This window comes from Elgaria multicarinata, chromosome 6 (assembly GCF_023053635.1).
Source record: "Elgaria multicarinata webbii isolate HBS135686 ecotype San Diego chromosome 6, rElgMul1.1.pri, whole genome shotgun sequence".
NCBI lineage: Eukaryota > Metazoa > Chordata > Lepidosauria > Squamata > Anguidae > Elgaria > Elgaria multicarinata.
The window spans coordinates 44,003,971-44,030,618 of NC_086176.1; positions in this window are offsets into that span (position 1 = coordinate 44,003,971).

Consider the following 26,648-nt stretch of genomic DNA (forward strand, 5'->3'; position numbering starts at 1 on the left):
AAAAGACTTTTCTATATGAGGCTCTAATCGCCACATCTACTTGGTTTTGTCACAGCATTGAGATACAGGCTCTAAACATTTCCTGCTTTCCCACTGCCTAATGGTTGGAGCTGCGCTATAGTGGAATAGCTCAAATACACAAGGTGAAACAGCGCCATTTTCCTCATTCAAAAACAAAACAAAACAGGAAAGTGCTCCGAAAAAACAGAAGCAAAACTGGAAGATCCTGACATCATCTAAAGAGCCCATAAACAACCATGAGTAAGGAATCACAAGTACGCAATAAATGTCTCATGTAGAAAAGCTCAAAGAGAGAAGGGGAAGGGAGAGAAAAGGAGGGAAGGGACTGAATGAATGGTTGGGCAGTGTGCGTGGGTGTTTGATATTGCCTGTGAGAAAGAGAGAGTGGGGTGGCTGTGGCCACGCCCACTTTGAGTACTGGCCCCACCCCATCCACCGTTGATAGGCAGTCCCTAGAAGGGAATGAGCGCCTGTGGCCAAAAAATTTAAGACAATACAGAACTGCCAAAAAAATAAATGGGGGGAGGAGGGAGCTGTCATTTTTTTATTCTAGAAAGCATGTCTGATAGAGAAAGTGTTGCAAGGCCAGGAAACACAAGGGATTATGGGATATGTAGTGGAATTAACATTTTTATTGTTAAAACCTATTGTTGAAATTTTATTGTGGGAAAGCTGAGTGTGCAGCTGATGTGCTCCACTCATCCCTGGTGTCCCATCCAACCTGGATCCTCTTTCCTGGTTTTATCAGTGCTAGCCCAAGACATTTTGCTGCCTGAGACTGAGCATGAGGCAGAAAATCCCACACGCGCCCCTCACCCTCCCCGGAAGTAAAAAAATATATTCTACCACAAATTAAATAACCAACAATGTGCTGCCCCTTCATGAGATGAAAAATCTGCTTCCTAAGGTGGCTCAGGTTGTTGGCCCGTATCATATTATCCTGGACAGAGCTGGCGTCAAGGACAGGCACACTCAGCCACCTGCCAAGAGCCCACAACACAGCAGAGGCCCACTGACAAGGGCCCTCTGAAGTTGTGCCACCTCTCTACCATGGCAACCTGCTAGTTCACCTGCCTCTTGCTCTGTCACAGACATTGGTGGTGGTGAGAAGGAGGCAGATGCCCCTGCCTATTTGCTTAATGTCTCTCTGCTTGTCAAACAAGTAAGTGGTAGCAGTAGTTAAACTATGGAACTCACTACCACAAGATGTAATGATGGCCACCAATTTGGATGGCTTTAAAAGGGGTTGGATAAATTCCTGGAGGAGAAGGCTATCAAGGGCTACGAGTCCTCATGGCCATGTGCTACCTCCAGTATCTGAGGCAGTAAGCCTGTATGCACCAGTTGCTGGGGAACATGGGTCGGAGGGTGCTGTTGCACTGTGTCTGGCTTTGTTGGTCCATGGCCGACAGCTGGTTGGCCACTGTGTGAACAGAGTGCTGGACTAGATGGACCCTTGGCTCTTCTAATGTTCTTATGTTCAATGATGAGAAAGAAGAGAAGGAGCAGTAGCAGCTAGTGACAATGGTGATGAGATGGTAGAGTCACTGAGGGAGGGAACCCATTCAGGGTGTCTTGTCCAAGGGCCCTTCAAAACCTGGAACTGGTACTACCCCTGGAGAATGTTATCAGGTTTCAGCCAGCCTGTACTCACCCCAGGGCACCAGCCATGGCATGGAGCCACCTAAAAATCCAGCCACATTCCCTCCCCTCAACAAACACACCCAGGGACAAGAAAAGGTTTTACATCTAATTGGGCACAGCAGACAAAAAGCTGCTTGGTCAAATGCTCAGGTCATAATAGTTCACAGCCATCAACAAGAGAGAAAGGAGGTAACACTGAAGAACTTCTCTGCATGCAGGCGTTTCACAGTGACCAACAAGAGCAGAGGTGCACAATCTTTTTGGCCTTGAGGGCTGCATGTAATGCTGGCTCATAGTTCAGGGGCCATACGTACATGGACATGCATACAGACACACACAAAGGTGCAGTCCATGGGCTGAAAGAAGTTCTCCATCCCTGGAATAGACCATCCTGGGCAAGATGGACCAATGGCAGCTTCATGAGTGTTCATATGTCTCTGGCCTCGTCAGTTAAAAAAAGACCTCAGGAACTAGGTCTGCTGAAACATGCAATGGCTAGCTCCCAGGCCATCCCATTTTCAGCAAGCAGATGATGGATGCATAATGAAAGTAGGGCTGTGCTCCACTCCGATTCGGATCCCCAAATCGGGAGCAGAGCGACCCAATCCGCCTCCACTAAGGGCGGATCCGAATTGGGTCGGGGGAGCTGCGGATTGAGGTGAAGCGGATCGCTCTGCTGCAGATTGCTCCGCCTCGATCCAGAGCTCCACTCACAGGTAAGTAGGGGGGCTGACCTGGCTCCGCCACCGCCGCCACAGTCTGTGCGGCGACGGCGGAGGAGCCGGGTAGGGGCAGGGGGGAGGGGGCTTACCTGCCTCCGTCACGGTCAGCCAGCAGCTTCAACTGAGGCCCAGGCCTCAAAGCGGAAGCAGGACCGCGACGGACGCAGGTAAGTGGGGGGGGAGGGAGGCTTACCTGGCTCAGCTGCCACCGCCACAGTCCATGTGGCAATGGTGACGGAGCCAGGTAAGCGGGGAGGGGGCTTACCTGGCTCCACCGCCCACTGCCACCGCGATCCATGCAGCAGCGGGTGGCAGAGCCAGGTAGGGGGGGAGGGGAACTTATTCGCCCTCCCTTTTGTCCCCTCTTCCCCACTTATCTGCCTCCACCATCCGCCGCGGAGGCAAGTAAGTGCGGAAGGGGGGGCAAAATGGGGGGGCAAATCTCGATCCGACCCTCTGGATCTCGCTCCGGATCTGGTTCCGGAGTGGGTCGGGGTCGGATTGACCCGAAGCAGTTCGGGGGGCTGGTGCACAGCCCTAAATGAAAGTATAAAGCTCTCATCCCTATTCTGCCATCTCAAAGAAACAACCTGTCTGTGGCTACCACCAAATGCCAATTTTATTTATTTATTTATTTATTTATTTATTACATTTATATACTGCCCCCCAGCCGAAGCTCTCTGGGCGGTTTACAACAATTAAAAATAGTAGACATTAAAAGTATACAAAAAATTTAAAAAACATAAAAACAGTATAAAAACAACAACAGTATTCATTTAAAACAACAATTCTGGGGTCCATTAAAACAAACTTAACGTTATTAAATGCTGTTAAAATGCCTGGGAGAAGAGAAAGGTCAGGTACTCCAGCACGGCCGCCATGTAGATGGGCGCTCCGGCCCCAGCGCGCTCGGCGTAGTTGCCATTTTAAGAACAAACCAACATCTATGGCAGAGGAAAAAATTGGACATGTGACAGATCTAGAAGAGAAGGGTTAAGGTTGAATGGTGACTCCGATTGTGTTGTGGGGAGGTACAAAGGGCCTGCTGCTGTCTCTTTGATTGCCCATGTACATAACTTGGAAAGGGCCATCTGTTATGACAAGACAAGATTCCTTCCCAGGTTTATTTAAAGTCCCGTGGTCTCCATCCCATGAGAAGCTCTGAGCCTTGTGGATTTGCACTGAACTGTGACCTATCAAGCGAAACACTTGCCTGTTACGTTTGCTCCATGCTCGGTACTGCAAAACAGAAAAGCAGTTTGCATAGGTGGTGCCAACGGGTGAGAGGAGAAAATGTCCCCTCCCTCGACAAGTCACTCACCCTCTACCCCCATCGCTGGTCCTCTGTGGTTACTTGAAGGAAAGTCATTTTTCACATAAAATTATAACTGAGCCATAAACTGGAAATGAAAATGAGACTGCAGTCCTTACTTGACTTCCTTCCTTTATTTATTTGCTACAGTTCTATCCCTCCTTTCCTCCAAGAAACCCAAGGTGTGGTATGATCCTCCTCCTCTCCATTTTAACCTCACAATAACCCTGTGAGGTAAGCTAGACTGAGAGTCCGTGACTGTCCCAAAATCACCCAGTGAGCTTCATGGACATGTGGGGAATCGAAACCATGGCCAGATATACACCTTGTGTCACATTGCTACGAACCTATCCTGGTAATGTTATATCCCACTTGGGCATTTACACCTCATGGCACACAGAATGCCATCTTGTGGCGGTATTTTGGATAATTCGAAATAGAAAGCAGAAAATAACGCTAGAAAAGCTGTATATGGAATGAGTAATGTGTCCCAACCGTAATCAGTGCACTTCAATATCGCTAAAAAGCACTACTGTAGATCTAGCCCTGGTTTTCCAACTCTTAGTCCAACCACTACACCACACTGACTCTCCTCATGGAATGAAAACGTTAGTGAGAAATATACCCTTATTCATCATCTCAAAATCTAGCATGTGGGATAATGCTCACCCCCCCCACACACACACCCCTATTAACTTTGTCCTTATGTGCTTTTCCCCCCTATTTTTTTCCCTAGTGCTCCATTGCTGACTAGGCACATGGAAGACCACGGTATATAGCTGATGGGTTGTATTCACCTTGGCGAATCACAGTGGGAGGCCGATTGTACACTTAGCCAATCAAATCTTTGTTAATAGAGAGCCCTATTGTGATTACTCTAATGAGGTGCAGCAGGGCACGCCATATTCCTGACTATTTTGCCCCTTTCCACCATCGGCCTTTGCCCTCCCGGTGTCCCACAAAGTTCTGTTTCCTTGTACGTGAAAGAGGCATGGGCAGAAATGTTTGATCTTAAAATATTTGTTCTGTTCTGAAACTACAAGCACAGCAGTAGAGTAACAATCCAAACAAATAATCATCCGTGCCTTGTTATACATCCATACAAATAAAAGTGCTTACACCCAGTGACTCAGAGGCGCTCAGCAGTGTGCCTCTGACTCTCCACCAATTAAACCTGGGGTGGGGGAAAAGCAGGCTGAAGGAAGTTCAGAAGAGAGGCCTTGATTTATTTCGCCCAACGAGCATACGACGGCTGCCTATTGGCAGCACTGGTGGCCGTTGGTTCTGCAAAATGCTACTGGAAACGCAACTCCTTCATTTCCGTGACAGCACAGGGAAGCAATGCATGCTTTACTTCACTGGAATTATTTATCATACAAAAGATAAATGGAGATCACATCCATCTACTGCAGCATGTAAAAGAGTTAATATTTTACAAGGTTCACTGAGAGTTTGTGGGAAAGGATCACCCCGGAGGATTTGGCCGGAAAAGGAGCCCCAGTCGCTTGGTTGCATGAATATCTGTTAGGTTCTGTGCTGCATTTCATACATTTACATTATACTTTAATCAGCTGGCCTTCAATCTGGGTTATTTGGGTTAATGAAGAACTTGCAAAAGAGATTTTCAGTTAGAGAATGCAAACGTGTGGCTTAGTAAGCCAAACATCTCTCCAATGAGTCTTGAGAAGGGCCGAAGCTTAGTGGTAGAGAATGTGCTTTACATGCAGAAGGTCGCAGGTTCAAGTCCCAGCATCTCCAGATAGGGCTGAGAAAGACTCCTGTCTGACACTCTGGAGAGCCACTGCCAGCCAGTGTCAACAGTACTGGGCTTAGATAGAGTAATGACCTAATTCAGTACAAGACAGCTTCCTATGTGTTCCTAATGGGATGGATTTGGACTAGACAGATCTGGGTTCAAATTCCCGCTCAGCCATGAAGTCCACAGCACAACCCTGTGCCAGTTTCCATGTTAGCCTGAGCTACCTCAGAGGGAAGAGGTGGGATAACCCTGCACGTGCCACCTCCCTGACCTCACGAAGGAAGAGTCAGGTATCGATGGGTTAAATAAACTAACACTTCCATGACTTGGGGGGGGGGGTTTTACACCCACTCAGACCTGTCAGATTACTGTCTTCTGTTTGAAGGTGTCCTCTATTTGAAGGGATGTCCGGTACAAGACAGGTTTAAAGATTTTTTAAAAATCAAAAAATCAGAAGGGAGCACAGTCAGGGACCTTGAAATGCCCTATCAACAGTTCACACCTGGATGGAAGACTTATCATCAGGCACACAGACCATCTGTTCACAGTTATCCCACCATGATCAGATGTATTGCATTTCTATTTAAATTCTAGCAATTTTTTCTACATTTGCATGCTTACGTATAAATAAGCCTACGCCATTTTTGCACAATCCTGTGTCCTCTTTTTCCACAAAGTGTAACTGACCACCTAGCTGGGAATGGCATGAACTGCACAGCGGATGTTGGAACTTGGTTCTGGGGTGATCAGGAAAGGAGTGGTCCGGCCTCCTGTCACTCATGCCTTGAGCAGGAGCATGACAGCTAACATCAGCCAGTGAAATTTAGCAACTCTGCCTAATCTCCATCCGGACCCACAAGGGCTGATGCATCTCACACAGCCGGAGAACAAGGACCAGCAGAGTTGAAGCAACATACCTGATCCTCAGAATCAGAGCTATCAAGACATGCTGTGAATTACCACTCTGTCCCTGCAGTGCAGGCTGTGGAGGTCAGCTGCACATCAGCACCCAGCATGGCCCACTGTTTTTCTGCCAGGGCTACTGTGCTGGGAGGCAGTCATAGGCGTGCACAGGGGTGTGACAGGTGTGCCCAGGCACACCCTAATGTCTCAAGCAATAAGGGCTGAATTGAGGGGGGCATTGAGTAGGGATCCAGAGAGGGGTCCAAATGCAGTGGGAACACCCTTCCGGCTGCCCTCCAGCTGCCCTACTGCCATGCCAAAGAACCGCTGCTTCTGAGAGAGCACCATTGCTCCTGAGAGCAGGAATGAAAAGGAATTGCTCTGCTGGGGGCCTCTCTGCTGGAAGTAGGGCATCAGTGTCTACAGTGTTTAATACATAAATGAATAAAAATAATGTCCTATACGATTTGAGTATTCAATAAATGTTCACCTTCAAAAAAAAATCCCTGGGTGCACACTCTAATGTAATGTTCTGCGCACGCCTATGGAGGCAGTCAGCACCGGCTCTACCGGTTGGCAGAATAAGGCAGCCACCTCAAATAGCTGGTTGTGGGCATCACCAAAGGGCAGCCAATGGTTAGTTAATTCATTTATTAGAACTGTATTTTCTTACTGCCATGGAAGGATTCTTGTGGGATGTTTTGGTCTCACGTGTCCAAATAATTGGGTTGGCCGTGGGCACTATGCACCTTGACTTACAGGGAGGAGGCACTGTTTCCTGCTCTGCCTCAGGCAGCAAAGTTCTTGCTCTGGATGAAGTGCTTGGAAAAGGTTTGCCTGTTCATGGATATTTGCCTTTTATAAAGGTGTTAAAGGCACATGAGCCCCTATCAGAATATAAACTGGCAACCCTAGTGACACATATCTGATGTAAAGCCAATCCACAAATCTAACCTCACACTGACATAACCATAATCATTTGCCCTACAAATGAACTGGTTTTGTTTAGGGATTATGATACCTGTAGCATTGCATTCTCCCTGAGCTTATTAGAATCATGATTTGTTTATTGGTTATTTGTTTAAAACCATTTCTAATCTGCCTGTCCACAGAGGCAGCATTTATGTAAACCAATATGCAAAGACCAATAAAAAAAACAAAAAACAATAAAACCAAATACAAAACATGCCTATGGGAGGAGAAATAAAATCAGATACAGGGGATGGAAAGAATATATGAGGTTTTTTTTTTTTTTTTTTTTTTAAAGCTTCATATAAAAAAACATTTTTTTTAAAAAAAAGTTTCATTTTCCCCAAAATGTCTTAGAGTCAAATGACATCAGTATTCTGGAACTGGAACTACCAACATCTTTTTCTATTACAAAAGGCAGACACGAGGATGGGGAGAAGAGGGGTTAGAATCAGACTAAAGAGCAGATCCATTGAAATCAATGAGATCTAAGTTAGTCGTGCTGAACTCAAGTCGTATTGATTTCAATGTGTCCGCTCTAAGTGTGACTAAGGCCGTAGCTCGACCTAAGGTTCATCCGAGGATCATCCCGGGTTCATCCCTGCCTGAGCTCTGGATGCCCTGTGTAGCACTTAGATGAACAGGTTTGACCCCAGGACAATCCTGGGATAAACCTTAAGTCTAGCTATGGCCTAAGTCTGGATCCAACCTTTGGACTGGGAATATAATATGAGGAAAAGAGTTAGCAGTGCCCCCCCCAATCCCCAACTGTAGCTGCTTTGTGTAATAGAAGAAGATATCAAAGGGGGTCTCAATCATGGAACCCCAACATCATGAGTAGTTGTACATCACAATCCTGTGCACACTTATTTGGGAGAAAACTTAATTGGAATCAAGATAACATACTTCTGAATAAACATGCAAAGTATATGACTGGGCTGTTAGGTGTGTATCTTTAGGCTAAGAATTCCAGAGGGACCCGAAGAGCTTTATAGCTTGAACTACACAGAAATCCCATAACACGTGGGATTTAAAGAGGTTCATTGCAGAGCCACATTCTTTAAAAGAGTATTTAATGTCCCCCTGCAAGAATATTAATCTACAAAGGTAATAGAAGTTGCTGGGTACTGACACAGTCTGACTGATGGTGCATCTAACCCAGCACTGTCCACCTTGATTGACCACAGCTCTAGAAGTGCTTTTCAATCCTTGCCATTCTGAGATCTCTTTTTAAAAACCGAAGATGCCAAGGACTCAGGCCTTCTGCTTTCAGGACGTGTGCTCTACTACTGCACTGAGGCCCCTGAAGAAGGGCGGGCAAAGGAACTGGAAGAGAAATAGGGCAGAACAAGTTCTAGACTTTGTTGTCAAATGGAAAATAAACACATAACCCAACCCAGAAGATAACCATCCATGTGTTCATAAAGAATTCAAATGTGAAATTGTTGACCTTCTAACAAGAACATGTAAGATGTTCCTAAGATTGGTCTCTGAACCAGAAGACTGGAAAGTGGCTAATGTACTGCCAGTTTTTAAAGGGGGACCCGGGAAATTACAGTTAACTTAGGTAAACTGGCAGAAAGCATCATTAAAGATAAAATTAATAATAAGCATATAGAAGGACAAGCCCTGCTGAAAAAGATTCAACATGGCTTCTGCAAGGCTAAGTCCTTCTTCGCTAAACTTTTAGAGTTGTTAGAGGGTCTCAACAAGCATGTAGATGGGGTGACCTTGCAGTTATTGTTTCCTTGGACTTTCAAAAGGATTTTGACAAAATCCCTCGTCAAAGACTCCTGAATATGGCATAAGTAATGGGATAAGAGTCATGGGATAAAAGGAGACATCCTTTAAAGATTGATGACTAATCAAAGAACAATAAGATGAGATTAGGAATGAATGGACAGTTTTCAAAATGAAGGGATATAAACACTGGGTTCCTCCAAGGAACTGAAATGGGACCAGTGCTTTTTAACTTTTTCATAAATGATCTGGAATTAGGGTGAGAAGTGAGTTGACTACCTTTGCTGACAAAACATTTTTAGGGTACTTACAACAAAAAGGGATTGTGAAGAACTCCAAAAGAATCTCTCCAAACTGGGGAAACAGATATTAAAATGACAAATCCATTTCATTGAAAACAAGTGTGAAGTGCTACATATTGGGACAAAACATCCTAACTTCATAGATACATTGATGGGGCCTGAGACAGCAGTGACAAAGTAAGAAAGGGAACTTGGGGTTTTGGTGGAGAGCTCAAAGAAAACTCTAACCCAGTCAAGGCAAATTCCACATCGGGGGGATCAGAAAGGAATCAAAATAAAACTGCCAGTCTCATAATGCCATTATACAAATCTCACTTTATACAACTCTCACTCACACAACTTCAACTTGGAATGTTGTGCACAGTCCTGGGGCCCGTCTACACTTGTCTAGATGAAACGTAACAAGTTGGCAGAGATGACGTCAGCAGTCACATGATGCTGTTGTTGTTACGTTTCTTCTGACTTTTAAAACCGTTCCACTTTCTGTTAAAATCGTTTTAAAACTAACAATGTGCCCCAACCTTTCGTTGTTTTCAATGCCATCTTTCAAAGTCATGTCTCGTGACCATGGTCTTTGCTTCCTGATTAGGACAAGTGAGGGCTTTTCTAGACGAGGGGAGGGAGAGCTGGCACAACGCGATGAGGGGGAGGGGGAGGGGGAGGGAGGGCGGTGAAAGAGGGGACAGAGGCTTAATTTTTTAAAAAAACTGCTTATCTTTTGGGGCGCACGTGGCCCCTTTAAGACACTGCAGGGCTTCCCTCGTCCCTACGCGTCGCCCCGCCTCCCTGCTGGCTTATCCCGGCAGGTCTAGCTCAGAGTCACCGGAAGAAGGAGGTTTACTTCAGAGCCGGTATGAGCATAATGAAGAACGTTCTAAAGAAGAGTGTGCCGGGGTAAAATTATAGAAGAAAAGGTATTTTGATTGACTGGGCTCAAGTTGCATTTTGTAACGTAGCAAGGGAGGATGCAACAATGCACTTAAACAACGGTGTAATGAATAGTGTAGATCCTGCCCTGGACACCACGCCTTAAAAAGGTACAGTAGAACTAGAAAAAATGCAGAAAAGGGCAAGCCAAATGATCAAAGGGCTGCAGCAACTCCCTTATTTGTAAAAGTTACAATGTTTGGTGCTTGCACTGAAAATGGATCAATAAATATTCCCCCACCCCCCTACTCTCGTATGCTAGAATCTGGGATCATCCAATGAAGCTAAATGGCAGGCAATTCTGGACAGACAAAAGGAAGTGCTCCTTCACACTGAGCCATGGAATTCACTACCACAAGATGTAATGATGGCTTTCAAGGGAGATTAGACCAATTCATGAAGGATAAAGCTATCAATGGTCATGATGGCTATATATTACCTCCAGGATGTGCCTCTGACTACCAGTTGCTGGGGGACATGAGCAGAAAAGGGCTCTTGCCCTCACGTCCTAAATCTGGACTAGATCGGCCTTTGATTTGATCCAGCAGGAGTCATCTTATGTACACCCCCATTTTGACACACACACACACTGACCCTGATCCATGTAAAGTCAGTTGTAATCAGGGCTGACCAAGGACATGTTGCCACCTGCCTCTGCTGCCACCACCACATCAAAGTGCACAATATCCATGGCCAGCCAATTATTTTGGCAGAAAATCCCACAACTATCCCTTCCTGGCAGTAAAAATACAATTCTACTTACTGAAATCATTAAACATTGGCTACCTTTTGATGACACCCACAATCTGCTGTTTGAGGGAGCTGCCTCACTTTCCCTATATGGAAGGGCTAGCCCTATTGAAATCAGTGGGGCACGTTATTCACAACTAAACAAAGCCTCACTCATTTCAGCGGAACCTGCACATTTAGGCCTTGTCTACACCAGCCATTTATTTCAGAATAGTATTGAGGTCGTCCCTACCATGTCACATGACATTCACCTACCCCCTCAGTGATCTAGGGACGACCTCTCAGTTATGCAGGAAGATCGCTGACTGCTTTTGTCACGGTTTTTCCAGCTCTCACACTACAAACCCAAACTCTGCGGTTGGTGTGCCCCACCCTTCATGAAGCTGTTGCTGTTCAGCGCGAGCTCTCAATTTGGCAAACAGCCAAACCGCTGTCAGCTGCGTGTCCAGTAGTTTTGGACATGTGCGGGAGTGGGCATCTGCAATTTTCGGTGCAGTTTTTGATTGGTTATTGGCATCTTTTGGTGCTGGCCATGTATATTTTTTTAACACAAACATATTGATGTGCAGGAACACATCTTCGACACAGTACCTATACCCCCCCTGCATTTCTGTGTATTTGCGCTGGTGCGCATCTCAGAGGAGTTATTTAAAAAAAACCTGTGCCCCGTACCCATCTGTCCAGTCCTGCCCACTTCTGCCGATGCACATTCGGAAGCACCAACACAGGGCATTCTCGCAGAACGGCTCTCCTTTACTCACGTGTGCCTCAAGAGGGACAATCGCGGAAGGGGGAAACCTCGCAATTTTTCCTCCTGCGTTGCAAAAGGGCGGTAGATGTAGATTAGGCCTTAGTGCCCTGTTTGAGGTAGCTGCCTCACTCTGCCTAAGGGTAGAGCCAGTCCTAAGTGCCTCCCAGGAGCCCTACCAGAAAAAAAATGAGCAACACTGTGTGCTGATGTGCAGCTGACCTCCACAGCCTGCACTGCAGGGGCAGAGAGGTAACTCTAAGCATGTCCTGATAACTCCGATTCTGAGGATCAGGTATGTTGTTTTATCTCTGCTGGGCCTTGCTGTCCAGATGTATGTGAAGTACCCAAGGCCAGCCAATTATTGTAGCAGAAAATCCCACAAACATCTCACACTCATCCTCCTGGGCAATAAAATACAATAATAAGAAATTAAATAACTAGCCATTCGTTGCCATTTGCTGACACCCACAACCAGCTGCTTGAGGCGGCTGCCTCACTCTGCTAATAAGGAAGGGCCAGCCCTATTGAAATGAGTGGGGCAAGTTATTTGCAACTAAACCTCCCTTCTGACGGTTCTTTATCTTGGACTGAGCAGCCTTTTAAATAGAGAACAGACCTCTGATAGCTCTTCAAACAGAGGAGTGACCTCTGTAACGTAGGCCACCCAGCCACCCTATGGCTTTGCAGCTTAAACAGCCTGAACTAAATCCACTGCTTCTCTAAACACTGGGGAGAGCATATGAAAAATGTTGATTCCCACCCACCCCCACCCCCAAAACAATAAAAATTCCTTCCATGAAGTGGGTTCATGATTTATTCTTTTCAGCTCCAAACTGAGAGACAGATTATGCTGAGTGGAGGTTTTGTGAAGGCTTGCTTTGAGAAGTACAGGTGCAGCCACTCATATTTATCCTCCTCCAGTGCGCCGTGTGGTTTTCACGCACCACTGTAAATCAATTACGGCAGAACAAGCTTAAGCCCACACCCCAAATGCTAGTTATAGGATCCGTAACTCTTACACTTTCCACAAAACAGCAACTTCATCATAACCTCAAAATAGGTAATGACAGAGGAATATGCTGTACTTTCAGAAATCAGAAAAAGACAAATATGTACAAATACAATGCAGAACATTCCTGTGCACACGTTCTTGGATTAATAACTCTAAATATATATATATATATATATATATATATATATATATATATATATTTCTTAAAGCTACAGTACTGCAAGCTTTTTTAAGATTAAGATAAATGATTACCTTAATTCCAGAGGCTAACTGCACATTTTGTGCTTGGGGGGACGTTGGAGAAAACCACAATGGATTCAAATGAGTTTGTTTTGAAAACTGTAGAGTGTCATCAGATGGGGTGGGATCACGTTTCCCTACCGGCTTTTTGCCTCCTGCTTCTCTCCCACAATAGGGATGAACAACTTCTTCTTTCTTCACATGGGGAAGGAAGAAGAAGCAAGCAACGACCACGTGGCCCATTCAGTGGGCTGTTTTTATCCCGCTGCTTCTCCTGCACACTGCAGGAAATGGTGGCAAGTTTCATCACAGCCAAAAGAATCGGATTTTCCGGGTCTTTTTTTGTGATGGAAAAATGAGCAGGAGGAGCGGGAGGTGCATGGTGTCTTGAAAAGGATCTGCAAAAGTCTGTGAGTGGCCAGTAATGAGCATGTGATAAAATGGATATATGGAATGCATCATGGGCCCCAACAGTTGTCAGCGTACTTCACTACCATTATAAAGCAGTAGTGTAGATCCTGCCTTTGACTCTGACCTGCAGATTTCACTACAGACTGGCTTTTTTCCAAGGACTGGTTTTTTTACTTAGGGGGGAGGGAGGGGGGATTTGTGCAAGTAAATATTAGCACAAGTGGGCATTTGCAAACAGGAATGAAATTCTCATACCCAAAAGATTCTGTCCGTGAACAGATGATGGAACAAAAGACACCAGACATAGGGTGGCTATATGAAAAGGAGGACAGGTCTGCTGTATCTTTAACAGTTGTACAGAAAAGAGAATTTCAGCAGGTCATTTGTATGCATGCATCACCTGGTGAAATTTCCTCTTCATCACAACAGTTTATTTATTTATTTATTACATTTCTATACCGCCCAATAGCCGGAGCTCTCTGGGCGGTTCACAAAAATTAAAACCATTCAAAGTATAAAACAACAGTATACAACAGTATAAAACCATAATATAAAATACAATATAAAAGCTCAACCAGATAAAAACAGCAGCAATGCAAAATTACAAATTTAAAACCATGTTATTTAAAATTTATAGATTGTTAAAATGTTGGGAGAATAAAAAGGTCTTCACCTGGCGTCTAAAAGCATATAATGTAGGTGCCAAGCGAACCTCCTTAGGGAGCTCATTCCTTGACTAGATACAAAAGAGGGCAGGGCTCCTGCAGCTTTAACTGTTGTGATGCAGAGGGAATTTCACCAGGTGCTGCGTGCATACAAATGACCTAGTACCTTAGGTGGCAGAGCTGCAAGTGTACAAGCTGAGATGTTTGTCCCAGATCTCCTGTGATGTCACAGAGGATATGACCAATGACAACACGTCATTGGTATTGCTGCATCTCAGCATCCTCTACAATATGGTGAGGGCAGTGATATAGTCATAAATTTTGAAGTGCAGGCACTCATCATTACAATGTGTATGCACACTCACACATCTCAAAGAGAAGTAATACATAGCATAATATCCTCATCTGTTTCAGCCTTACAGTCTATTTTAAGTATCATGGAGGACAGCTGGATCAATGTGCAATGAGCACCAGAGCTAATATGCTTTCAATTGCTGAGAGCATTCGGGTCCATCACACCATAAACAACTTCCCCACTCCACAAGAATCCCTGCATATAGTAAATGTAAAAACTGGGGCTTGCTCTCTTTTCAATTTAGCCTTTTAAAATGTGTAGGTTTTAAAAAAGTTTTAGTGCTTTTACTGTTTTTAATATTTGTGGTGTTTTATTGTTGCCAGCTTTTATTGTTTTAAATTGTTGTACACTGCCTTTTTAGCAGATAAGGTGGATGATGATGATGATGATGATGATGATGATGATGATGATGATTCTGCAAATGGGGGAAGGGATCAGTCCTGTGGATTCTCTGTCATTATTCCCCTGTGAGAGAAAGGTAGCTTTACCTTGGGGTAGACTGGACATTTTCTGCCTTCTTAACACACAAAGTAAAAACCACCAAAAAAAAATTACCTTGGTGTTTACACAGGTGAGTGGGGAAGGGGGGTTGAAAAGAATGTCAGCAGCTGTGCAAGAGAGAGAGAGAGGGAGACGTGAATTATGACAACGGCCCTGCTTTCAGTGAGGTGCTGTTTAATATACACATTTGAAAAAGCTGAATACCATGATGGTGAAAGGTGAATAGCATGCTAGGATGACAGCCATGCAATTTGACATTCTTTGCACATAGAGGGGATCAAATATTGGCTGTGCTGGTGTAAAGCGCTCCGTGCCAGCTCTATCCAGCAAACCACAGGACTCATCTAGTAGAATCATACCAAGGTCAAAACCACCATAGCCCTTTAAATGGAGAAGGCAGGGATTGAACCAGGGACCTTCTGTATGCAAAGCATGTGCTCTGCCATTGAGCTACAGTCCCTCCCCTAAGAAAGCAGACAATAGAAAAAACAAAGGATGTGGATAGGGACTTGAACCCTGAGCTGGAGACATAGAGGTCATTGGGGAGGGGGGATTTGGGAAAGGAAGTAGGGAGGTTCCCATTTTTCTGAGGTTATATTTTTCCATTTTTCTAAAGGAACAATTAGAACATTTTGGGAATACTGGTGGGGGAAGTTCTTGTGTGACATTTTCTCTTTTGGAATGAGTGGGTACTTTTGAAGACAATATTTTACTCACTCAGAAGGTGTAGTGTAAAGGACATACAGTCACTGACTGTTTGCAGTGCAGTTGGGGAACTACGTTCCTGAGCATAATCTAGACAACCTGGGGAAGGCTGTACAAAACTCGAAAGAAAACTCTCTCCCACATTCTGAACTTCTGAATAGTTATTGAATTTTAGCAACTGTACCATACATTATGTTCAGCATCCAAGGCCCTCCTCAGGGGGCATGTCTACACCACAAGGGTGTAGGGGAGGATCATGGACTTACCAGCTTACTTAAGTGATCCTCCCTGGGTGTCTAAATGGCTACACGACGTCCCAGAAGGATGTCGCGGCTGCCATTTTTTAAAAAAATAACAAGAGGAGCACACTCGCACTCCAGTGCTAAAGGTAAGGGGGAAAAGCCAACCCTGCTACCCACCCCCACCCCCGATGGGCACAGACTGCCACTGTATAGCTCCGTGCCCATTTTACTGTCCCCGGTACTCACTGGGAGGACAGGACAACTCGGGAGCAACGGCCACACAGCTGCACTCCGCAGGATGGTCCTGGAACCATAGAAAAGTTGGTTTTTCTGCAATTGCTGATATCCCAGGGTAAGTCCTCACTAGTCCTGGGTTGCCCCCAGGATTCCCTGTGTCATGTGGGCTCACAGGGACGATCCAAAGACTACCCCGAGATATAGGCATGGTGTAGACATGCCCCAAGTGCCTACTCCAATGGAGGCTCAGATCTGGCAACAAGAGAGAGGGCCTTCTCAATGGTGGCCCCAATTATGGAATGATCTCTCCAACAAGGCTTGCCTGCAACCAACATTATTTTCTTCTCTGCGCCATGTCAAAATGGCCCTCTTTCCTCAAGCATTTGGCAGCACATAATGAGGTTTTAATCAGGTCCTGGGTTGTCTTTGGTTGTTTTTAGATATATCTTGTCGTCTGTGTGTGTGTGTGTGTGTGTGTGTGTGTGTGTGTGTGTGTGTGTACGCTATCTGGTTATATGTTTTTTATGTAAATGGTTCTGCAGTTTGTATAATATATTTTAATGGTTTCAGCTATAGGGTAGTATAAAAGTAAAATAAATGAAATGAAATGCACCAATGCACACCATGGGGAATGTGGTGAAGTGGAGCCGGGGCTCATAGGGCTGAAGCACCGGGACACGTTGATTAGCAGGGACAGTGATGTCATCTGCCATCCCTCTCAGGCTTCTCTGTTTCCACTGAGCTTTGCTGCAACCCTCATAGTAGCTGGGGGGCAGAGAGACAGGAAGCTGAATGGATTTCCCTAGTGGCAATATATTGTTGTGAGCTATCCCTGGGCATGTCTAGATGGGGCGATATCCCGGGGATCATCCCAGGATCATCCCTGTTCGTACACATGATGCACAGGGGGTCCCGGGAGCAGGGAGGGATGGTCCTTCCCTTTCCCACGGATATGGCCCTACACATTTTTCTCACTTTTTCCCGCGGTCCTGGGATGATTCTGAGACCGCGGGATGTGTGGGCAGCCATCCCGGTATAGTCCGGAAGTAAACAAAAGTAGTCAGGAACTGAGCACAGGGCACTGAGCTCTGCAAGCACTCCATGCCCATCGGAGGTGGGGAGAGTGAGGTGGGGGCTTTTAAAACAAACAAAAAAAACCTTCCTTTGCGCTACAGCGCTGATACACTTCAGCTCCTGTTTCTTTTTTAAAAAATGGCGGGCACGACGTCCACTTCCTCTTGGGATGCTGCATGCCGTGTGTAGATGAGGGGGGGGCGATCTCGCAATCATCATATCACGAGATCATCCCCCTCCACCCCCCTCGTCTAGCCATGCCTCCTGTTGTAATGCAAATAATTTTGGGATGGCTCATAGCTTTACAAAAGACCTGCTCTAGGCAGAGATGAAAGCTGCTAGAACTGTTTTTTATATATATATCTGGATCAACAGCCGACTGCATTTGGGGGGGGGGGTTTAAATCTCCTTGGGGGTGTGGCTACGGGACCATCATCATGAGCACTGGCCCTTCAAAATGCACCACTACGTCACTGATGTTGAAATATTAGAGTTCCAATCCACCAGAGCCGGGCCTTGTTATACATACAGGAATTACAAACAGGCTGGATGTGGAGTGGCTCTTTGGGGAACGTTCCCACGCAGCTGTGCCCAGTCCACCTTCTGCGCAACCGCCTCCCTTCATTTCACTCTGGTTTGCGCAAAGTCAGGCTTGGAGAAATGCCCACTCCTTTCCAGGGTGCACTAGCAAGACCTATGATGAAGCCAGCTTCAGTCATGAACTTCACAAGCTGCCAAAGTCTAATACCTTTAGGGGTCTAACCACTTAACTGACAAAACATTTGTGAAGGAATAGGTATGAAACACATGAGTAAAAGTATCAAATATCCCTAAAACATGTGTGGATTAAGCTGGTGAAAAGGTGAAATTTCTCTTCCTACTGAGTGAATGTGATATTTTTCTTGGAAACCCTACTGGGTTTTTTTTTTCCCTCCTTTTTTTCTTTTTTCTTTTTAGCGTTTTACACAGGTTGACAAAAGACAAGTTGATTTAGCTGAATGCATTGACATCTTAAAAGCCTCCCTTTGTTGTATCTCAACTTGCACATCAACAATTAGGCTGTTTATATGGGAGCTTTTCTCTCTATTTGCTTGACTTTATGGCATGGTGTGTTGATATGAAATTAGACAGCACACTTTCTGCTTCTAAATGCTTTCCTTGGATGAGAACTTTTACAATGCTATGCTAATCTTTCTTGACTGATGGTTTATTAGCATGGATGACAATCTAAATCCCTCATGGACTATGTTAATCCATCACCTGGCTTTATGATACATATTTTACTTTTGGGCTTATTCAGGGCTCTCTTTCAAAGTGATTTTTTTAAAAAAAAAATTAAAGTAGATGTCGGAGCTTGTCACCATAGTGTGTAAGTGTGAGCAGAAGTGGTTCGCCACGACACATCAGACAAACCTAGGTGGCCATGTATACTACTTTACAGAGGACAGCCCTCCCTTTGATGGGCTGCCCAGTCCAAAGCCTGTTTCAACATAAAGATCCATAAGAAGGGAGGGGTCTTGAAGTTGCACCAAGACAACAGCGGACCCAGCAGACCCACAGGTCACCTTATCATAGTCTTCCCCAATATGGTCAGCTGTGATGGATTTCTATTTAAATTATAGTGATCATTTCTAAATGACCATCTGTACGTATACATTAGCATATGCATAGTTTCTTTCTATGACCTGGACTCTCTGAGCAACTCTTTAAGGACTTCTTGCCTCCTTATGAGTCCTACCTTCCTTCTTTTTACCTTCCCGTTGCCAGTAACATGGGTTTAGGCTGTAGACATGGGGTGAGTAGCACTCCAAACACTTGTGGCTTAACACAACAGTTTACTAGTAAATTACACCAAACAAATGCCAACTAAAGGTATTTATTAAGGATGAACAAGCAGGACATGGTGCAACAGCACCCTCCCACCCATGTTCCCCAGCAACTGGTGCACACAGGCTTACTGCCTCAAATGCTGGAGATAGCACACAACCATCGGGGCTAGTAGCCATTGATAGCCTTCACCTCCAAGAATTTATCCAACCTGCTTTTAAAGCCATCCAAATTGGTGGCCATCACTACATCCTGTGGTAGTGAGTTCCATAATTTAATTATGTGCTGTGCGAAGAAGTACTTCCTTTTATTTGTCCTGGATCTCCCACCAATCAGCTTCACGGGATGACCTCGGGTTCTAGTATTTTGAGAGAGGGAGAAAAATGTCTCCCTAGCATCACCTTACACTTGCTTACATTGAACCGCATCTGCCATTTGGATGCCCACTCTCCCAGCTTGGAGAGATCTCTTTGGAGCTCTTCACAATCCCTTTGTGTTTTTACAACCTTAAATAATTTGGTGTCGTCTGCAAACCTGGCCACTTCAATGCTCACTCCTAATTCCAGATCATTTATGAACAAGTTGAAAAGAATTGGTCCCAATATCGATCCCTGTGGGACCCCACTATTTACTTCCCTCCATCGGGAGAATTGGCCATTTATTCCTACTCTCTGCTTTCTGTTCTTTAACCAGTTAATAATCCATATGAGGACCTCTCCTCTTATTCCATGGACTACTGAGTTTGTTCAGGACTCTTTGGTGGGGGACTTTATCAAAAGCTTATTGGAAGCCCAAGTAAACAATGTCCACCGCATCACCCCTGTCTACCTGTTTGTTGACACTCTCAAAGAATTCTAGTAGATTAGTGAGACAGGACTTGCCTTTGCGGAAGCCGTGTTGGTTCTTCTTCAGCAGGACCTGCCCTTCTATATGCTTACTAAATTTGTCTTTAATAATGCTTTCAACCAATTTACCTGGAACAGATGTCAAGCTAGCCGGCCTGTAATTTCCCGGATCCCTTTTTGAAAATTGATGTTACATTAGCCATCTTCCAGTCCTCTGGTCCATCTTCTACTGGCAGATGAACACAGTTGGATACAAGCCATTGGATTAAAATCTTGCCCAGTAGGTGACAGCGGAACATATTGAACATGTTTGCACAAGCAACATGTCTCCTTTTTATTTCTGCTGAACAAGCAAAAGTTCACTGTTGCCATCTAGAAATGCTGCCAGCATCACAGACACTTTGAAAGAAGTGAAAAAGAATCAACAGCACACAGGTATCTGTTTACTACTGGAGCATCATTTGAGGAGCAGTTCCATTCGACTGTCTAGGAGGCCTATCACAACCGATGACCATTTTTCACTTCCTTCCCGTCCTCTTTCCCATTTGCAAGCAATTACCTTCAAACCACCAACAAATCCTAGCAACTCCGAAACTAAAACCCAATGTGTCGCCTGGCACCCACACTATATTCTTTTAGACGCCAGGTGAAGACCTTTTTATTTTCCCAGTATTTTAACAGTCTATAAATTAATTTTAACTTTTCTGTTTTAAATTTGTATTTTAAATTTGTATTTCTGCACTGCTGCTGCTTTTATCTTGGTTGTGCTTTTATATTGTATTTTATATCATGTTTTTATACTGTTTGTTTTATACTTTGAATGGTTTTAATTTTTGTGAACAGCCCAGAGAGCTTCAGCTATTGGGCGGTATAAAAATGCAATAAATAATAATTTTAAAAAAAAACACGAGGAAAAGTGTGCAACCAAGAGTGTGGCTGATTTTTCAAAGAGGGTTTGTACAATGTACATGGGGAGGGGGAGGAGAAATCCACTCCTATAAGCCCAGTTGCATTTGCTTAAATCTGGATTGAACACAATAAAATCGATCAATAGAACAGTAATAAAACAATAACAAAAAACAAACCCTCATTCAAAATAATCAGGGATAGCTGACAATGACAGCAGTCAAGAAAATGTCCGGGTGAACAAATATGTCTGAAGTTGTTAATAGAAACATTCCAAAGACAGGCCTCTGCCCCAAAGAGTTTATGACATAAATTTTGCCAATGTCAGAAACAACTGTGGGGTACAATAGAAGGAACAATAAAGGATGAACATGAGCAACATGATGATGATGATGATGATGATGATGATGATGATGATGATGATGATGATCATGCAACCTTCTTCTCTCTGGCCTTCCTTCTTCTCACATCAGTCCATTGGTCTCTGTCCACCACTCTGCCGCTAAGATCATCTTCTTGGCTCGCCGCTCTGACCATGTCACTCCACTTCTGAAATCTCTTCATTGGCTTCCAATCCACTTCAGAATCCAATATAAACTTCTCCTGTTGACCTTCAAAGCTTTTCACAGTCTAGCTCCTTCCTATCTCTCCTCTCTCATCTCACACTATTGCCCCGCTCGTGCTCTTCGCTCCTCTGATGCCATGTTTCTCGCCTGCCCAAGGGTCTCTACTTCCCTTGCTCGGCTTACGCCTGGAACGCTCTTCCAGAACATTTGAGATCTACAAGCTCAATCGCAACTTTTAAAGCTCAGCTAAAAACTTTTCTTTTTCCTAAAGCTTTTAAAACTTGATGTTGCTCGGACTTTATACTGTTAGTTTTACCCTACCCTGTGCCTGTTTACCCTACCCAGTGCCTGTTTGCATTCCCTTCCCCTCCTTATTGCTTTACTATGATTTTAGTAGAATGTAAGCCTATGTGGCAGGGTCTCGCTATTTACTGTTTTACGCTGTACAGCACCATGTACATTGATGGTGCTAAATAAATAAATAAATAAATAAATAAATAATAATAATAATAATAATAATAACAGAAATTGGCCTTATGGGGCATTTCATGTTCCTGACAATAATCTGAAAGTGCTCATTCTTTCACACTTCTGCATCAGAGTGAATCTGTGAACAAGATACAGTACAATTCAGCTGTAATAAAGCGAGCGTAATTGTCTCCTACAAATGCTCTTGAAAGAAGAAAGATCAGTTTTCAGATAGCAAGGGACCAAAATAAGAAGAATTAAGCATGGCTTATTGTTTTTCAAAAGTAAGATATGGATGTCAACAAAAGGCTTCATGTACACCAATTTTGTCTGCTGTAGAGAGAAAAATGTTCCTAGGTTTTGAAAAAGATGTTTCAAAAATATTTCCTGTTTTGTTTCCAGTTTTCATCAGCTGAAACGTACCATGTAATTCTTGAATGATGGGATAGTCAGTAAAAGATACTAAAACCTGCACACATTTTTCAGCGTTATGAATAATATGAAAACAATTCCATTTTAATACTTGAGAAACAAAAATATCATTTATGCTTTGGAATGTATATGTTGTTGTTTTTTCCTGAAAAGAATCAGCCAGTTTGCTCTGCATGACTAGCTCTGCCATTGGACAAATGGGACAGTTGTTCTCCAGGTCTCCAGGGGGAACAAGAGGGCCAGCTGCAGGGTGGAGATCAAACTCAGGCCCAGTTATGATGCATTCTCTTTTTTATGATGGAAGTGTTTGGTAAGATTCTGCAATTTATGTTGAACAGCTCTCACCCCATCAGATCATTAAACACCTGCAACTTGTTCACATAGTCTTTCCTTGATAGATATATAGATATAGATATATTTCAACTTACCTAACGGACTCTTCCTGCTTATATGGTGCTACTCATAAGACTTCTAAATCAGGACATAATTTAATACTTTGGTTTCCACAAGAGAGGTTGCATCAGAAATATTCATTCCCTTTCCTATTTTTTAAAGTAGGTATGCATCATTGAGGGTATGTGGGAAACACTCAGAGAAACCCAGCAGTTTCCTTTCCTATGTTTATAATTACCTTTTAACAGAATGTACTTTTCTTTTCTCTTCTTTGCTACATCTGACTGCCCACATCTCGTCAGCTCAACAAGTGTTGCAATCATTCAGATTAACATTTTGGCCGAAAGCTGTATAGCTGTTGTGTTTATGCAGCACATTATGAGTTTAATTCAAGTATGGGATCTGATGGGATCTCAGCTAGCAGTGACCAACCAAGGCCATCGCTAGACCTAAGGTTTATCCCTGGATCGTCCATGGGTCAAACCTGTTCATCTAGGTGACACACAGGGGATCCAGTGCTCAGGCAGGGGCGAACCCTGGATGATCCCAGGATAAACCTTAGGTCTAGCTGTGGCCCAAGTAAGAGATCTTGGGGTTGTGGTGGTCAGATCAATGAAAATGTCAACCCACAGTGTAGCCGCTGTAAAGAAGGCAAACTCAGGTTAGGCATTATTAGAAAAGGAAATGAGGATAAAACTGCCAGTATTATACTGCCTTTATGCAAATCTATGGTGTGACCACACTTAGAATACTGTGTGCAGTTCTGGTCACCACGCCTAAAAAATATATTGTAGAGCTGGAAAAAGTGCAGAAAAGGGCAACTAAAATGATTAATCTCCCCTATGAGGGAAGGTTACAACAGCTGGGATTGTTTAGCTTGGGGTGGGGTGGGGAAGAGAAAGGGAGACATGATAGAGGTGTACAAAATTATGCATGGTGTGGAGAATGTGACTGCCTTCGTAAATTAAAATATAATCATTTACCCGGTGGTGTGTAACTCAGGTTATCCCAGATCTAGTTACGTCCCTTCTACCCCATATGTTCAGCTACATATGTATATTATTTCTGTTATGTAATGCATGCTTCATATAAAACCTGGTATTCAGCTGATTGTGAGGAGGAAGGACAGTCCTGTTCCATATAAATACCAGATAAATGAAGGTACAAAATCTTCACCACTTAGGAGTGTGAGATCCAACTTAAAAAAATCAAAGATGCCCCCTAGTGGCTGCTGTGTGTATCTCAGAAAAATATGCATGATGAAGTTCCACCACCAGCCTCGCCCCAACCACGGAGCACTTGTGCACACATGTAAATGATTCCACTTTGCAACACGCTACAAAGTGCAGAACTATTTGAGCCAGCCTCACGGCTGCATGGCAGCCCAGCCACATTCCATAAAGATCGATGGGAAACTTCAGCCAAGTTACACGTTCACATCTAAACTGGGTGGATCTGAATAAAGCAGCTTCAACAAAATGCAGGGATCCAAGATGGGGAAAGTGATATCTTTTATTGGATCTCCATCTGGATGCAAGCTTTCGATTCGCCAACTTGTTAACCAAAATAGTTGACTTTGATTTAGTTCCCAGAGGAAGAATTCTGTATAAATCCAAAGCATGTAACTTTTGACAGCAACAGAAGCTGTTGGGATAAAAGAAAGAAATACAAAATGCAGGCAGCTAGAAAGATTATTTTCGCCATTTTCCATTGGCTTATTTTTCATTATGCTATATGCTACGAATCAATGTGCAGTTGGTTAATATGTGTTGTTGATACCCACAACATCTGCTTCTTCAAATTACTTAATTGGCCTAACCAATTTTAGGTGATTTATACATTATAAATTATCATAAATAATGTAAAATACACTTTTTCGTATAAGCTTGAATGAACAAAAGAACAGATTCCCCTCCCTCCACCCAATATAAATTAATGCTCAGTTTCTTGTTCTGACTATTAAAATGTTTTTTTTCCCTGTCTTAAAGAGCTAGCGTAGGGTAGTATAGTAGTTCCAGCAGCCTTCCCCAACCTGGTACCCCCAGATATAATAATAATAATAATAATAATAATAATAATAATAATAATAATAATATATTTCTTACCCGCCTCTCCACTTGGATCAAGGCAGGGAACAAAAGTGAATATAAAACACATAAAAAAACACATATTGGATTATCCAACAACTCCCATCATCCCCAGCCAACATGGCCATGACATCGAGAGAACACCAGACGGGGAGAAGCTGAGTAAGAGTGTTGGAGTATGAATGTTGGACTAACTTGGGTTCAAATTGTGTGTACTTATCTATCGCATTTATTTATTTTTATCCAACTCATCCCCCAAGGATGATGCACGGTCTTCCCCCATGGTCTTTCACCATTACAACAACCCTGTGACGTTAGTTAGGCTGAAATATATAGTGACCTGGTTCATGCAATCACCCCAGCCCACCATGGCTTATTTAAGCCACGAAAAGTTGCCATGGTGTCAAGTTACCTATTCAAGCCCTAGCCATGGCGTGTCGTGTCATCCAAACCCAGACAGAATGGTTCATTGGAGGGGGAAACAACCCTTAAATAGCTGTAAACTGTTGTAGGGTTATTTCAGAGTTGTTTAACAGTAAAAAAAAAAAAACCCAAACCAACCCTGATGCTCGGGTTTGGATGATACAACAAACAATGGCAATCCCTCAGAAGGGGTTGAGTATTCAAAATGGCTGGCTGCACACACCACAAATGATCATGGCTTAAATTAGCCATGGTGGGGTGAACCATGCAAAATGGCCCAGTGACTGGTTCAAAGTCACCCAATGAGTTTCATTTAGACATTGCAAAAGGGCTCTTTGTCCTCCTGCCCTTTATCCATACACACGCTGAGCACGTTTAACTCTTGCTATTGCTGTCACTTTTATTTTTTGAGTTCTTAAACTAATACTTAGCATTTATATGCCACTTTTGATTGTTCAAAGCAAAGCATACATTACATATTAATGATGTGTTCATTTCAGAGCCCCATCATCAAGCCATTACAGAACGTCATTCTAATGACACTGGTAATATTCCCTTCTGTGACCAAGGCAGGATCTACACTAGTGCTTTAAAGCACTTTAAAGCGATTTATAACCGTTTTGACAACCGTTGAGGCCCAGGACGCACTCCATATACAGTTGTCAAAACTGTTATAAAATGCTTTAAAGCAGTAGTGTAGATCCGTCCCAACTCCAGATACAAATTACATTGGGTTGGATCCAGAATTTTCCTTCCACAAGAGGAAGGGCTCTGATCGCAGTAGGTCCCTCCACCTGGTTTTGGGGGGATTCCCCCATACATACACACACACACACACACACACACACACACACCACAGCTCACCCTAATTCAGCACAAGTCCCCTGATTCTCTGTGTGGCATTTTCAGGGGGCTGTGGAGGCTGCCCTGGAAAGAAGAGGGCAGGGAAGTCCACTTCTACCAGTGCAGTTGATCCTGCATGAATCTGGGTCCAGCCATGCGTGTGATGATAGTCCATGAGCACCATTCCATGTATATAGATACTGAGTTCTACATCCTCTGTAAGCCCACATTTGTAGCACAAAACTAATTATCTCTGGTCCCAGGCCTCTGCTTGGCAAAGTTTCAGAGCAACTCTTATTGCTCTGCCCCCTGATGGCTAATATATCGTTCAGAAAAAGCTTTCCTCCAGACAGGCAGGATCTATACTACTGCTTTATAATGGTTTATAACATTATCGACAACTGTTGGGGCCTAGGACATATTCCACATACTGTTTTCAAACCACTTTCAAAGGGTTATATCATGCCTGGTATAGATCTGGCCTCAGAGAACACAGGAAGGTGACTATGCAGTAGAATGCTCCCCCACATCTGGATTTCCCTGTATATGGAAAGCTATCATATCAGAGAGAAGGATTCTAGCCAAGCCTTGTCCTGCTAGTTTTCTATATGCAAGG